The sequence below is a fragment of the Heterodontus francisci genome, chromosome 3 (genome assembly GCF_036365525.1).
Source record: "Heterodontus francisci isolate sHetFra1 chromosome 3, sHetFra1.hap1, whole genome shotgun sequence".
Lineage (NCBI taxonomy): Eukaryota > Metazoa > Chordata > Chondrichthyes > Heterodontiformes > Heterodontidae > Heterodontus > Heterodontus francisci.
Window position 1 is genome coordinate 100,277,575 of NC_090373.1, and position 13,339 is coordinate 100,290,913.

The window sequence follows — 13,339 nt, forward strand, 5'->3', positions numbered from 1 at the left end:
CAAAGAGCCACCAAAAGGTTGATAAAAAGGCAAAAAGTAGAATATGAGAGTAAACTAGCTGGGAATAGAAGAACAGATTTTATATAATCGTAAAGGCTCTTACAAAGGAAGAGGGTAGCTAAGTAAACACTGGGACCTCAGAAGCAGAGACAGGAGAAATCATAGGAAATGAGGAAATGGCAGAGGCACTGAACAATGTTTTTTTTGTCTGTCTTCACAGTAGAAAAAACAAGTTACATACCAGAAATAGAGAGTAACCTAGGAGGTAATAAGAGTGAGGAAATTAAGGTAATTAATATCAGCAGAGAAAAAGCATTGGAGAAACACAAGGGACTAAAATCTGACAAATCTCCAGAACCTGATAAGCCCGCATCCTAAGGTTCTAAAAAAGATAGCGGCAGAGATAGTGGATGCGGTGGCTATGATTTTCCAAAATTCCCTCTATGAGGAGAAATTTCTTCACTCAAAGGGTTGTGAATCTTTGAAATTCTCAACCCCAGAGGGTTAGAACCATAGAAAGTTTACAGAAATAGGCCACTTGGCCCATCGTGTCTGTACTGCCTGATAAAAAGAGCCACCCAGCCTAACCACACGTTCCAGCATTTGGTCCATAGCCCTGAGGTTACAGCACTTCAGGTGCACCTCCAGGGCACCTGTTAAAAGAGATGAGGTTTTCTGCCTCTACCACCCTTTCAGGCAGTGAGTTCTAGAGCCCCCACCACTCTCTGGGTGAAAAAAAGTTTTCCTCATCTCCCCTCTAACCTTTCTACCAATCACTTTAAATCTATGCCTCCAAGGCACTGACCTCTCTGCTAAGGTAAATAGGCCTCCCTCATCCACTCTATCCAGGCTCCACACAATTTTGTACACCTCAAACAAATCTCCACTCTGTTCCAAGGAGAACAACCCCAGCCTATCTAATCTTTCCTCATAGCTGCAATTTTCCAGTCCTCATAAATCTCCTCTGTATCCTGTCTAATGCAATTACATCCTTTCTATACGGAGGTGAATAGAACTGCACGCAGCACTCAAGTTGTGGCTCACAGATATTTTACACAGTTCCAACATAACCTGCCTTTTATATTTTATACCTCGGCTAATAAAGGAAAGGGTTCAAGATGCTTTCTTCACCACATTATTGACCTGTCCTACTACCTTCAGGACTCTGTAGACATACACTCCAAGGTCCCTCACTTCTTCTACACTTTAGTATCCACCGATTTATTGCATATTCCTTTGCCTTGTTTGAACTCCCAAAATGCATCACCTCACACATCTCTGGGTTAAGTTCCATTTGCCACTTTTCTGCCCACCTGACCGGACCACTGATATCTTCCTGCAGTCTACAGCTATCCTCCTCACTATCAACCACGCGGTCAATGCTTGCGTCATCTGCAAACTTCTTGATCATTCCCCCTACATTTATGTCCAAATTGCTAATATTTACCACAAAAAGCAAGTGACCTAGTACTGAGCCCGGCAGAACCCCACTGAAAAGAGCCTTCCAGTCGCAAAAACACCCGTCAACAATTACCCTTTGTTTTCTGCCACTGCGCTAATTTTGTATCCAGCTTGCTACGTTCCCATGGATACCATAGGCTTTTTTAAAAACCATTCTGCCATGTGGGACCTTGTCAAAAGCCTTGCTAAAATCCATGTAGACCACATCAACTGCACTACCCTCATCAATGGGCAGCACAGTGGCGCAGTGGTTAGCACCGCAGCCTCACAGCTCCAGCGACCCGGGTTCAATTTTGGGTACTGCCTGTGTGGAGTTTGCAAGTTCTCCCTGTGTCTGCGTGGGTTTTCTCCGGGTGCTCCGGTTTCCTCCCACAGCCAAAGACTTGCAGGTTGATAGGTAAATTGGCCATTGTAAATTGCCCCTAGTATAGGTAGGTGGTAGGGGAATTGCGGGGATGTGGTAGGAATATGGGATTAATGTAGGATTAGTATAAATGGGTGGTTGATGGTCGGCACAGACTCGATGGGCCGAAGGGCCTGTTTCAGTGCTGTATCTCTAAATAAATTTTTTTTTAAAAATCCTCCTCGTTACTTCCTCAAAAAAAATCAAGTTAGTCACAGACGACCTTCTCTTAACAATTAGCCAGCAATGTCCTCATGGTCATTGCCAGGACTCTAGCCTCGAGGACCTGGATGCAATGCCGCAAGAAGTTCAATGACCTCACACACATGGTCAGTGAACACCTCTTCAAATGCCGTATCACAATTGCACAACTAGCCCCCAGACTAATAAGAAACAAAATACAGCAGATGCTGGAAATCTGAAATAAAAACAGAAAGTGCTGGAAATACTCAGCAGGTCAGGCAGCATCTGTGGAGAGAGAAACAGAGTTAACATGTTAGGTCTGTGACCTTTCATCACAACGGCCCCACAGACTGCTCAATGTACCACAACCCCCATCACTCACCTATCAACACTCTCCAGCAATCACAACTCATACCTAATATCCATAGCTCCACTTCACCCTCACACATATAGCACTGCTGCAAGCCTCACAACCTGCACACACTGCTAGCTATTCAACTACAACAGCCACACCTTCCAAACATATTGCACCACACTCACTGACACACTTTCCTCTCTCTTGCAGGGCAAGGCGGTGAACAAGCAGCACCAGTGCATGTCCTCTTCCCCCCATGAGGAGATAGTGCGCACCATCATTACAACCTGACTCGAGGCCATGGCCAGCAGTGGGGCTGAAACCATCGAAGATGACAGCGTCCTCATACCTAATTGTCCTTCTTACATCCCACTAACCCTTCATCACACTCTCTCTTCTGATTTACAAGCTGCAGATGGTGTAAGAATGCACTTCTTGTTTCCCCAACCTCCCACCACAAACCCCCCACCCTCTGTCCCCCACCACATTACCCTTGTGCTTTTCTCTTTTCAGATACTCAAGAACTACAACCTGGCCAGGCAGTGGTGGAAAGGAAAAGGACAGAAGAGCAACAAGACACTGAAGACGACAAAACACCATCACACACTCTCACACATTTAGCCACCAGCTCAGATACTGACACCGCATGTACTTTAGATGATAGCTTGGTGGTGACACACTGAGCACAAGCTGCCTACAGTCAAGGCAAGGAACAAGGGTAGCGCAAATGCCGGCACACCAGAGGTGAGGTCATACACTGGTTCTGCTCCATAGGACTTTGATGTGGTGACGTACAGAAGAAAGCTGATGGGTACGTACATTGAATTGTTTGGTGCATTGGCAGGCCTGCCAGAAAGCCGGTGGTCAATGTCAAGGAGCATGGAGCAATCCGGCACCAGCTTGGCACACAGGCTGGAGCCCATCCTCTCCAGGGTAGAAGTGGCGGCCAACTCCATGAGAACACTTGTGGAGTGATCCATGATTCAGGGCTGAATTTTCCCAGATAGAAAGGCAGAAGGGGTCGGAATATTGGGATGGAAGGTGTCGGGACAGTAGCCCGACGTCTTCACGTCGGAACCAGATATTGCAAAATCTGGCTTGGCAGGAAGGGTGAAATAACTTGGGCACTAGCACTGTCAGTTGAGAGAAGGAGAAAAGGTGCCAGAGCTGCAGGGGCATATCGAAGCTGGCACTTGTATGGGTAAAGCAGGGGAGGAAAGAAGCCCTGGAGACTGGAGTGAAGCTACATGCCATAGGCCTCACTCACTCAAGTTCGGTTCCTCCAATGAGGAGCAGCAGCAGACAGGAAGAGAGCTGCACCCTTGGGATGCAGGGCAGCAGCAACCAGAGGAGGCAGGTAACTAGCCTTAAGAGATTACCCGCCTTAGAGGGTCTACAGATCTTCAGATTGTAGGACAGTAGCGTTGCCGAAGACGCTGCCTCTCCAGGGAGGTTGTCACAGAGCTGTGTGCCGATGGAGGACAAGCTGAGCCCTATGGGAAGTGGTGGCCACCTAATGCTAGTGGTGCTGAAGGTCACGGTGGCACTGAATTTCTATGCCTCAGGGATCCACTGGAGATATGCATGGAATCTCCCAGCCCGCGTCTCACTAATGCATCAAAATGCTCACCAATGCCATCTTGAAGAGGACCAGCCAATAAGACAGCTTTTGTGATCGAGACAGCCAGGCTGAGAGGGCCATAGGATTCAGGGTCTTTGCTGGATTCCCCCCAGCTGCAGGACGTCATCACCTGCATGCATGTGGCCATCAAGGCTCTCAGAGACCAGACTGCAGCCTTTATCAACAGGAAGAGCTTCCACTCGCTCAATGTACCGCAAGCGCTTCTTGCAGGTGTGTGCAGAGTTCCCAGGAAGCAGCCACAATACCTACATACTAAGGCAGCCCCAGGTGCCAGACCTTTTCAGGCCCTCCGTTGCCATCAAGGATGTATGATAAGGCTATTGATGCCGGTGAGGAACCGGAGCAGAGAAAAGATACAACACCTGACACGGCAGAACTCGAGAGACCATTGAGCAGACCGTAGGGCTTCTGAAGATGCAGTTCAGATGCCTGGATAGATCTGGTGGAGCCCTTCATTATGCTCCAACAAGGGTCTCACAATCGTGGTAGTTTACTGTGTAGAGAGGAAAGCATTTGAGCACGATGCCTCCTCCAATGAGGAGATGGAGGAAGATGATGGCCAGGCGCTGGATGCTGGAGAGCCCCAGGCATCACAGGCAAGGAGCCATGAGATACGTGCAAGGGGAGCTCGTGACACGTTAATTAAGGCACAACTCATATGATCCTTACTGGCAGATCTGCCCAATTCAATAAATCCTCAGCACTCTGCAGCCCTGTCACTGCCTTCTTCATTGACCTTGTCATCTACCTACACCCAGTGAGACTTCACACGGAGGCATGGGCAGTGCCTGAACCTCACACGATGTGCTCCCACCCGTCAAATCCTTTAACGGAGTCAGGGTACTCCTGCAGTTCCAGCGCCCACAAGAAATGCAAGGAGTCCTCAAACCTTGCTACGTCAAACAATTAATGACATAACCAAACACTGTAAGGCTGCATGCTTCCAAAAAAAAAAAGTAAGCCATGAACCCCAAGTGCAGCTAGGTGCTCTTCTTAAATCTCTTACATGTGCATCTACATGGTTCTCCCCCTGTGCTTTCAGCTGAGGTGGAAGCAGGCTGCTGACCTTGTTGCCCCATGGTTTGGGAGACCTTGGCCCACATCCTCTGGCTGCCTGAGGCCCGGAGGACCCTGGCATATGGTGGGCCTTTTGCACAAGTGCAGGAGCCTCCTCTGTCACTGCAGCTGAGTGAGACGCTGCAGTCACTAACAGAGGGACTGAGGAGCAGCAGCTGTCCACGCCAGGAGCAGCCCTCAGATGCATCAAGTAGCCACTCCACCGCCCTTTCAAGTCACACCTGTACCTCCCTGCTGACCTAAGGAGTGCGAGAACCTGGCGCCGAGTCCAGGGCCTTGACTCACACCTTCATCCAGCCATTGCAACACAAAGTTCACGATGTGGTGCTGGCAGGCAGGTCTGCACGCATTGGAGGCATCCACTGTGTGGTTGGCTGGATAAGTCTCTCGATGAGGGTTGTCAATTTCTCAATGGACGATACCAAGCACGCACTGCCAGAGACATGGCAGCACTCATGGCCTGGATGGACACCACCAACGTTCGTGCCAGGGTTGCAGAGCCTCTGGAAGCTTTGCCAGATGTTCCCTCACCTCAAGCTGTAACTCCAGCATCTTCTGCCTGTCATCAGCCTGAGGTACAGCATCGCCAGGCCTTCCCACAGTCCTCCAAGCATCAGTGACCTAAGCTATCACAGCCCCCGTCAGCTGCTCAGGCACATCTGTGCTGTGCTTCGGAGATTGTGATCCCAGATCTACTCATGAACAGATGCTCACCGAAGTGAGTGTATCTGCACTGGTGGAAGGTGCGGGAGAATGATGTGACGGTGCACCGAAGCTCCCTCCTCCTCCTCGGTGGACAGCTGTTCCCCCGATCTCTCAAGCTGTCTGCTCTTCACCTGGGTGAGAGTGATGATTCATTAGAAGATAACGGGCTTTCCATCACTCCCTTCTGTCCACTTCTGGTGTGGAACTCCATGTGACCTTTGGTGGACACATGAGCATGATGCCTTATGTTGGTCAGAGGCTCTCTTGTGCCCATCCATTAGGCCACTCACTCTCTCATGTCTCCACTCCTGTCTCACCGTCTGCAATGGAATGGCCCCCATGCTATCCTCCAAGCTCCAGTCCCTACTCCTCCATGAGTGCCAGGGTTGTGAGGAGCAGGACGCCACCGCTGGTCTTTGCCCTTTCCCTCACATTGTGGACTTCTTTTCCTGCAAGCACACAGATGCACCATTTAGGTGCCTGACAAAGACAAGCTCAACGCCTATGATGGAGGTCACCTGACTGCCCATGATGACACCACAGGAATGCTTCCTGCATGCAGCCGCTCAGAGGCCGCAGTGCAGGAGTCAATTGTGATGGGTCAGGGCCATTCACAGAGATGCTGCCACGCCTGTGACAGGTAATGATACTGCCTGGCCCTGCATTTCTTTTCTAGCTAGCTCAGCCTTATGCATTGCTACATGAACATCCCCAAAGACAGCAAAGTGTGGTGCACCTACCTTGGCAGAGTGTATCAGGTCATTCGGCCACTTGTGGCACAGCAGCCAGGTTCTAGGGACTGCCCCACAACTACTGACCTGCTCTACGATCTCCATCCAGGCTTGCTTGGTCTGGCGGGCAGGTCTCCTCCTCCCATCCCAAGGGAAGTGAACCTCCCTCCCGGAGGAGAATCTGCAGGAAGGCACTGCTAAACCATGGAGCCATCTGGGGGTCTTAACTCTGCAATTCTTGAATAGGCCTGCTTTCGCTGCTCTTCCTCTCAGGCTTCTTTGTGGTTGCATCTATTTAAAGGAATGCTGGCAGCCCTTTAAATATGGTGACAGCACTGCCAGCGGTGTGACCTCACACCACCACCAGCACCTAGTTGGATGCGTCCTCTGCCTGTTAGAAGTTAATTGGCTGATCGTCAGTCAATAGCATACCCCAGCCCACCCACATGGCAGCACCTCCCACTTCCAGTGCTGGTTGCACCGAAAAATTCAGCCCACAGTGTCTGATGTCTAATGCTTCAGCTTCCACTGCAGCACAAGCATAAGCCACCCAACATTTGGGTGTTGCAGTGGAAGTTCAGACTGCTGCTTTGCAAACGCAAACTGCAGCCATCATAGATGCAAACACCAGTATTCACCATCTATAAGGCATTCACTCCCTACTGCACCAGCACACCGTGGTAGCAGTGTGTACCATTTACAAGATGCACTGCAACAACACCTTCCAAACTCGCGACCTTCCAAACTGTGCAGGTTGAGAGATTCATTTCTATTTATTGAAGCACTGAATTAAAATAATCTTTACTGACTTGCTATTGAGTAGCTTAAATTACTTAACAGACCAAAAAATATCAACTTATTCATTTGGCAAACATTTTATCCATGCAAGTCTGCAAAATGTTCATATTGATATTACTGGCTTATTTTACCCCAAAATACCCTAGAATCATAGGACTTTACAGCAAGGAAGGCGGCCATTAGGCCTATCGCGTCTGTCCCAGCTGGCAAGTAGCCATCCAGCCTAATCTCACTTTGCAGCTCTTGGTCTGTAGCCTTGTAGGTTACAGCCTTCAAGTGCCTATCCACGTACTTTTTAAAATGTTATGAGGGTTTCTGCCTCTACCACCCTTTCAGGTGGTGAGTTCCAGATCCCCACCACTCTCTGGGTGAAAAACGTTCCCCTCGGGTACCTCTTCTTACTCTAAATCAGTGCCCCCTAATTATGGGTCCCTCAACCAAGGGGAATGGAGCCTTCCTATCCACTCTATCTAGACCTCTCAATTTTATACACTCCTCAGCCTCCTCTGTTCCAAAGAAAACAATGCTATCTATTCAACCTTTCCTCATAACTAAATTCTCTAATCCAGACAACATCTTCACAAATCTCCTCTGTACCTTCTCGAAGTGCAATCATATCTTTCCTATAGTGCGACGATCAGAACTGCACACGGGACTCCAGCTGTAACCTAACCAGTGTTTTATACAATTCCAGCATAACCTCCCAGCTGTTATATTCTATGCCTCAGCTAATAAAGGCAGGTATCCCGGATGCCTTCTTCTGCACCTTAGCTACATGTCTAGCCACCTTCAGGGATCTGTGGATATGCATTCCAAGCTCCCTCTGTTCCTCTACACTTCCCAATATCCTATCTTTTATTACGTATGCTCTTGCCTTGTTATATCTCACACTTCTCCGGAATGAACTCCATTTGCAACTGCTCTTCCCACCCGACAAATCCATTGATAGCTTCCTGCTGTCTATGTCATGAATCAATCACACTGCCAACTATTGTACCGCCTGCAAACATCTTAATCACACCCACTATATTGAAGTCCAAATCATTGATATGTACCATAGATAGCTAGGGACCTCATATTGAGCCCAGCGGAATCCCACAAGAAACACAGTCTTCCAGTCACAAAAACACCCATCGACCATTACTCTTTGCTTCCTGCCTCAGCCAATTTTGGATCCAACTTGCCACTTTGCCTTGAATCCCATGGGCTTTTATTTTCGTGACCAGTCTACCATTTGGGACCTTAACAAAAGCCTTACTAAAATCCATACAGACGACATCAAAGGCACCACCCTCCTCGTTTCCTCCTGAAAAAGTTCACATCTGATAACATTCTATATCACACTTATTATGATCCCTTCTAATCATGTATCATATCCAATTGATGAATGGGGTGCTAGATTGAAATGTACCTCTTAATACCAGATGTTGGAATTTTCATGGATAATGATAATCATGGAGAATAACTCAAACATAAAAAGGTTACAATAGTAAGGAAAATCAATTGAGTGTGCACCATTGTAGACAGCAGTGACACGACAAAGTAACACTAATACACATATGCATTATATTCCTGAAGAACAGAGACTGTGATGTGTGGCAGCCCAGTATGCCTGGGCTATCAAAAACATAATTAATTACTATAGTTCACTTGTTAGAAGTCCATGAAGGCTACCCATTTTAATCATGTGAAGATGTTTACTATAAATAGAAAATATTCCCTTTTCTCCACATTAAACTGCAGTAGTTATAAAGTAGTGAAACTACTCAATCACTTGACAACAGTCTCTCCACAAATCGTTATATTTCAATTTAACTTTTACATTTGAATCATGAGGTACAGGACATAATGAAATTTTACATAAAAGTGGTTCAACTTATCTTTTTTTTTAAAATCTCCTGCTTAAAATCCACCACTGCAAATCTGTTTTCAATAACCAATCTAATGAAAGATTTATGTAACAACCAAAGTGCAACTCATTGTTCCAAAGTGAATGATGTACATTTTTCCCCAATTGCTTGCAAACACATTTAATTTCTGATGCATCATTAAGGTTAGGTAGTGTTAGTCTAACAGTCATGGTGATTTTGGTCTGCTTTAGCTACCACATCTTGTGGTTTAATACACCATGATGATTTACAGCAAAATAGTACATGTTACTTTGTCTCATTTCTTTGAAGTTGTGTTCCTGATCCTTCATTCTCGGATGGATATGACAAAATTCCAATAGGACAACTTGAAAGGACAGCTGAAAGAGTTCATTAATAACCTCACAAGTAATACTTGTGGTGAAAATAACCTTTTGCACCACCTAATATAATCTCTGCAGTTATATTCCCTGCAATCAAAAAGCCTGCCAAGTTTCTCAAAGCTAATATATGAACAAAGAATGGCCATTAGGTAAATGTACCAAATGGTGATGTGAAATTATAAACTCTACTCCAACAAGGAGTCAATAGCTTTAGAAATAGAGAAGAAAATTGGCTTCCAAAAAATTGTCTTGCAGCACTGGATTTTAAGAAAGTGTTTGACAAAGTATCACATAAAAAGCTGACGACCAAAATTGAGGCTCATGGAATAGGAGGGTCAGTGACAGATCTGCCGATTATAAATTTGGATGGGTGAATGCCTTATGGTTGCAATGTACTGTTGAATTGATCCAATTCAAGACAATATTGATCACACAAATGCTTTGTTAGGCATGGTCTTAGGAGAAAGGAGTATCCACACTTTGGAATGCCATAATCTTCCAATCTTCCCTAGATATGGGGGAGGTGCCAGAGGATTGGAAAGTGACACCCTTATTCAAGAAAAGGTGTAAGCACATTCCTCGTAACAACAGGCCGGTCAGTTTAACTGACTTGGCTAGTGGAATAGAGAGTAAAATTTCAAAATTTGCCAATGATGCCAAACTCGGAGGTGTGGTAGACAATGAGGACATTGCAATCCATGGCAAGAGGTGAGAAGAATAGGCAGACAAATGACAGATATACTTTAATAGAGAAGTGCAAGGTGATGCATTTTGGCAGAAAGGATAGGGAGACTTAATGGCACAGTTCTAAAGAGTGTGAAAGGACAAAGGGGTTCATGTGCACAGATCCTTGAAGGTGGCAGCATATATTGAGAGATTAGCAAAGCATAGGGGTTCTTGGGCTTCATAAAAAGAGATATTGAGTATAAAAGCAGGGAAGTTATGCTGAACCTTTATAACGCTCTGATTGGAGTACTGCATCCAGTTTTGGTCGCCACACTTTAGGAAGGATCTGAAGGTCATTGAGTGGGTTCAGCAGAGATTTACCAGAATGGTTCCAGGAATGAGGGATTTTAGCTACAAGGTTAGGTGAGATTTGATAGAGTAGTACAAGATTATGACAGGTTTAGATAAGGTAGACAAAGAAAACCTGCTCCCATTAACTGATGGTACAAGGACTAGGGGACACAAATTTAAGGTTTTGGCCAAGAGATGCAGCTGGGATGTGAGGAAGAACTTGTTTTTACGCAAGGAGCAGTAATGACCTGGAACTTCCCTATGAGGGTGGTGGAAGTGGAGATGATAAATGATTTCAAAAGGAAATTAGAGGACACTTGAGTGAAAACTTGCAGGGCTACAGGGATAGGGCAGGCGAATGGCACTGACTGGACTGCTCAACAGAGTGGGCATGGACTCAATGGGCCAAATTGGTCTACTGTGTTGTAATGACCGACTCTGTAATTCACGGTGGGCAGACTGTTCTGATTAAGGAATCAATTCCTGAACAATTAAACAATAAATTGAAACAAAAAAACTATATTATTGAGGAACAAAAGCAAATGTATACAAAAAACATACAGCCCCTTTAAATTTGAACAATTAGATTCCTATATTTACCTTCAAACAGAATCCACCGCGTCCTGACAGCCAAGTGCACTATCCTTTCCTGCACCTCTCGACAAAAACCATTTGAGGTCGCTCTACATTATCTTTTTAAAAAAACATGTTTTGTACTTGAAAGTTTCCAGAATGCACTCAACTGTGTACAGTAGTTTCAAATAATGTGTACAAAGGAAAATACATTTGATTTAGATGACTACTGCAGTTGTTAACAGCGCTCGGACCCAATTTACTGCAAAATATGAGTGACAACTAACGTTATTTTAACCGTCTGAGCAGATAAATAAATGGAACTGAAATTTTAAATATTCCGTCGTCAGACTTTCCTCATGTCAAGTCCGAGGTTCATTTGATAGAAAATTTAAGTTCGCGGATTTCAAACTCGTTTAAGAGCATAATTCAAAAACTAAGTCCTTACACTGTCAATAAGATCCCCGGGAAACAATTAACAGAATAAAACTTAACCTACTGCAGAATTTAATAATTTAAATGTGCATCCCAATCCCGTGGACTTCCTGAAATAAGCTCAGCAGTTTTTTCAAGCCTTGACTCTTCATATGTCTATTTTTTCTTCTCCTCACATTCTCTCTCTCTCTCTTTTGCCAGAATCCACCCTGAGATTTTCTCTTCCTCAAACACTTCTTGTATTTTATTTGGGCAGTTTCTCAAAATGGCGGAGTCTATATTCATGTAAAGGCCTAAAAAGAGACACGTTGCATTTAAACGTGAATTTATTGCATCCCTTTCTCTTTTAAGAAACAAAAAGGAAAATGAAAGAACGGAACAAGAGCCGCTCGGCAACATTGTATCGAGAGGCAGCTCGCTCCCATTCCAATAGAAGCCTCGTACTTTGCTCGGGTTCCATAAAATGGTCTGTGTCACTGGAGAGTTCAGTGTTTGTAATAATTATAATATCCATCTCCAACTATCACCATTCATCATTTACCAACAATGTTCAAGCACTCTGTTCCCTCCTCTATTTGAATTGGAGCTTTTTCCCTTCTCTATTCTATTCCCCCCCCCCGGTTATTAATCATTTATTTCTAATTGCTGAGGGGACTTGTACTGCTCTGGCAGACACAGTCCCGGCCACTCGCTGCTCTGCAACTACTTTTATTTAAGTTGCAGCAAATGCAATTAGGATAAACGTCAGGAAAGAATAGGAGCTTGAGAGGGGTGTTAGATACCAGCCCAGATGGAGAGAGCACTCAGAAACACCATTCGTTGTCCGAGAGCTTTTTTTTTGGTCCTAATTTATTTTTTTAAATTAAAAATTGCACCGTTTCTTACCCAAATTCTGTCACGAGTAGCAGACAAATTTCCAGGTCGGCAATGCGCACGCGCGCAAGACAGCTGCTAGCAAGGAACTGCAGAGAAAAAAAACTAGTCACTGAGCCACTCACCCACCTTATGTGGGCTTTCTTGCAACCGTCTGCCTTTCAATCGCGTTTATTTCTAATTTGCATATTATTGCTGTATCATTTTGACATCAAACTTTATCGGCCTAGTAAGTAGTTGTAATTAAAATATGCATACTAAATCAAAACCTGAACGATGTTTATCTTCAGGATATAATTATTTTTGAAGAAGAGAACTTGCATTAATGTGTTCAGTTTTTTCAGGACAATGATACTCCTGGCTCATATTTCTTTCTTGTGTGTTAATCTAAGTTACTATCACTGCAAAGACTTTTTGTTTTTGGTAGCTGAGTGGATTTTATTCAAAGTATTCAGTTTCTCATTCCCTGTTTTGTGAGGTTTTTTTGCAAACATTATTACCTCCTTTAGGGCATAAGTAGGCAGGGGAAATGAAAATAATGCTCATTCAGCTGTAATAACTGGTATCACTGAAAATCTAAATAATTTTGGCAGATAAAGTTGAGATTTTTGCTAAAATCGCTGAAAATCTGCAGACCTAAAGTAAAATCTGCAGGACAATTTTTCACACCAAGCTAAGTTTTCTTAAGAAAACATCATATACTTTGTCACAATAAAGTTCAAATAGAACTTTTAACATTCTCCTTTAATAAATAAAATCTACTTCACCATAGATCCTTTGTTCTTATTTGTTCATGGGCTGTGAGCGTCACTGGCAAGGTTTACATAGTCAATGG

The 13,339-nt window shown here is 44.8% G+C and overlaps 1 protein-coding gene across 7 annotated transcripts in view; it reads right to left on the bottom strand.

The window, feature by feature from the left end:
- The window catches only part of l3mbtl3 (L3MBTL histone methyl-lysine binding protein 3), a 188,813-nt gene extending 176,223 nt beyond the window's left edge, over positions 1–12,590 (bottom strand). For 5 of the 7 annotated variants that reach the window (XM_068025130.1, XM_068025140.1, XM_068025119.1 and 2 more), the window contains exons 1-2: positions 12,517–12,590; positions 11,224–11,315 (exon numbers count right to left, since the gene is read on the bottom strand). The gene's annotated coding sequence lies outside the window, so the exon portion shown is untranslated. The remainder of the gene's footprint in view (positions 1–11,223; positions 11,316–12,516) is intronic. The other 2 variants (XM_068025136.1, XM_068025139.1) reach the window with 2 other exon arrangements.
- Between the last annotated feature and the right edge of the window lie 749 nt (positions 12,591–13,339).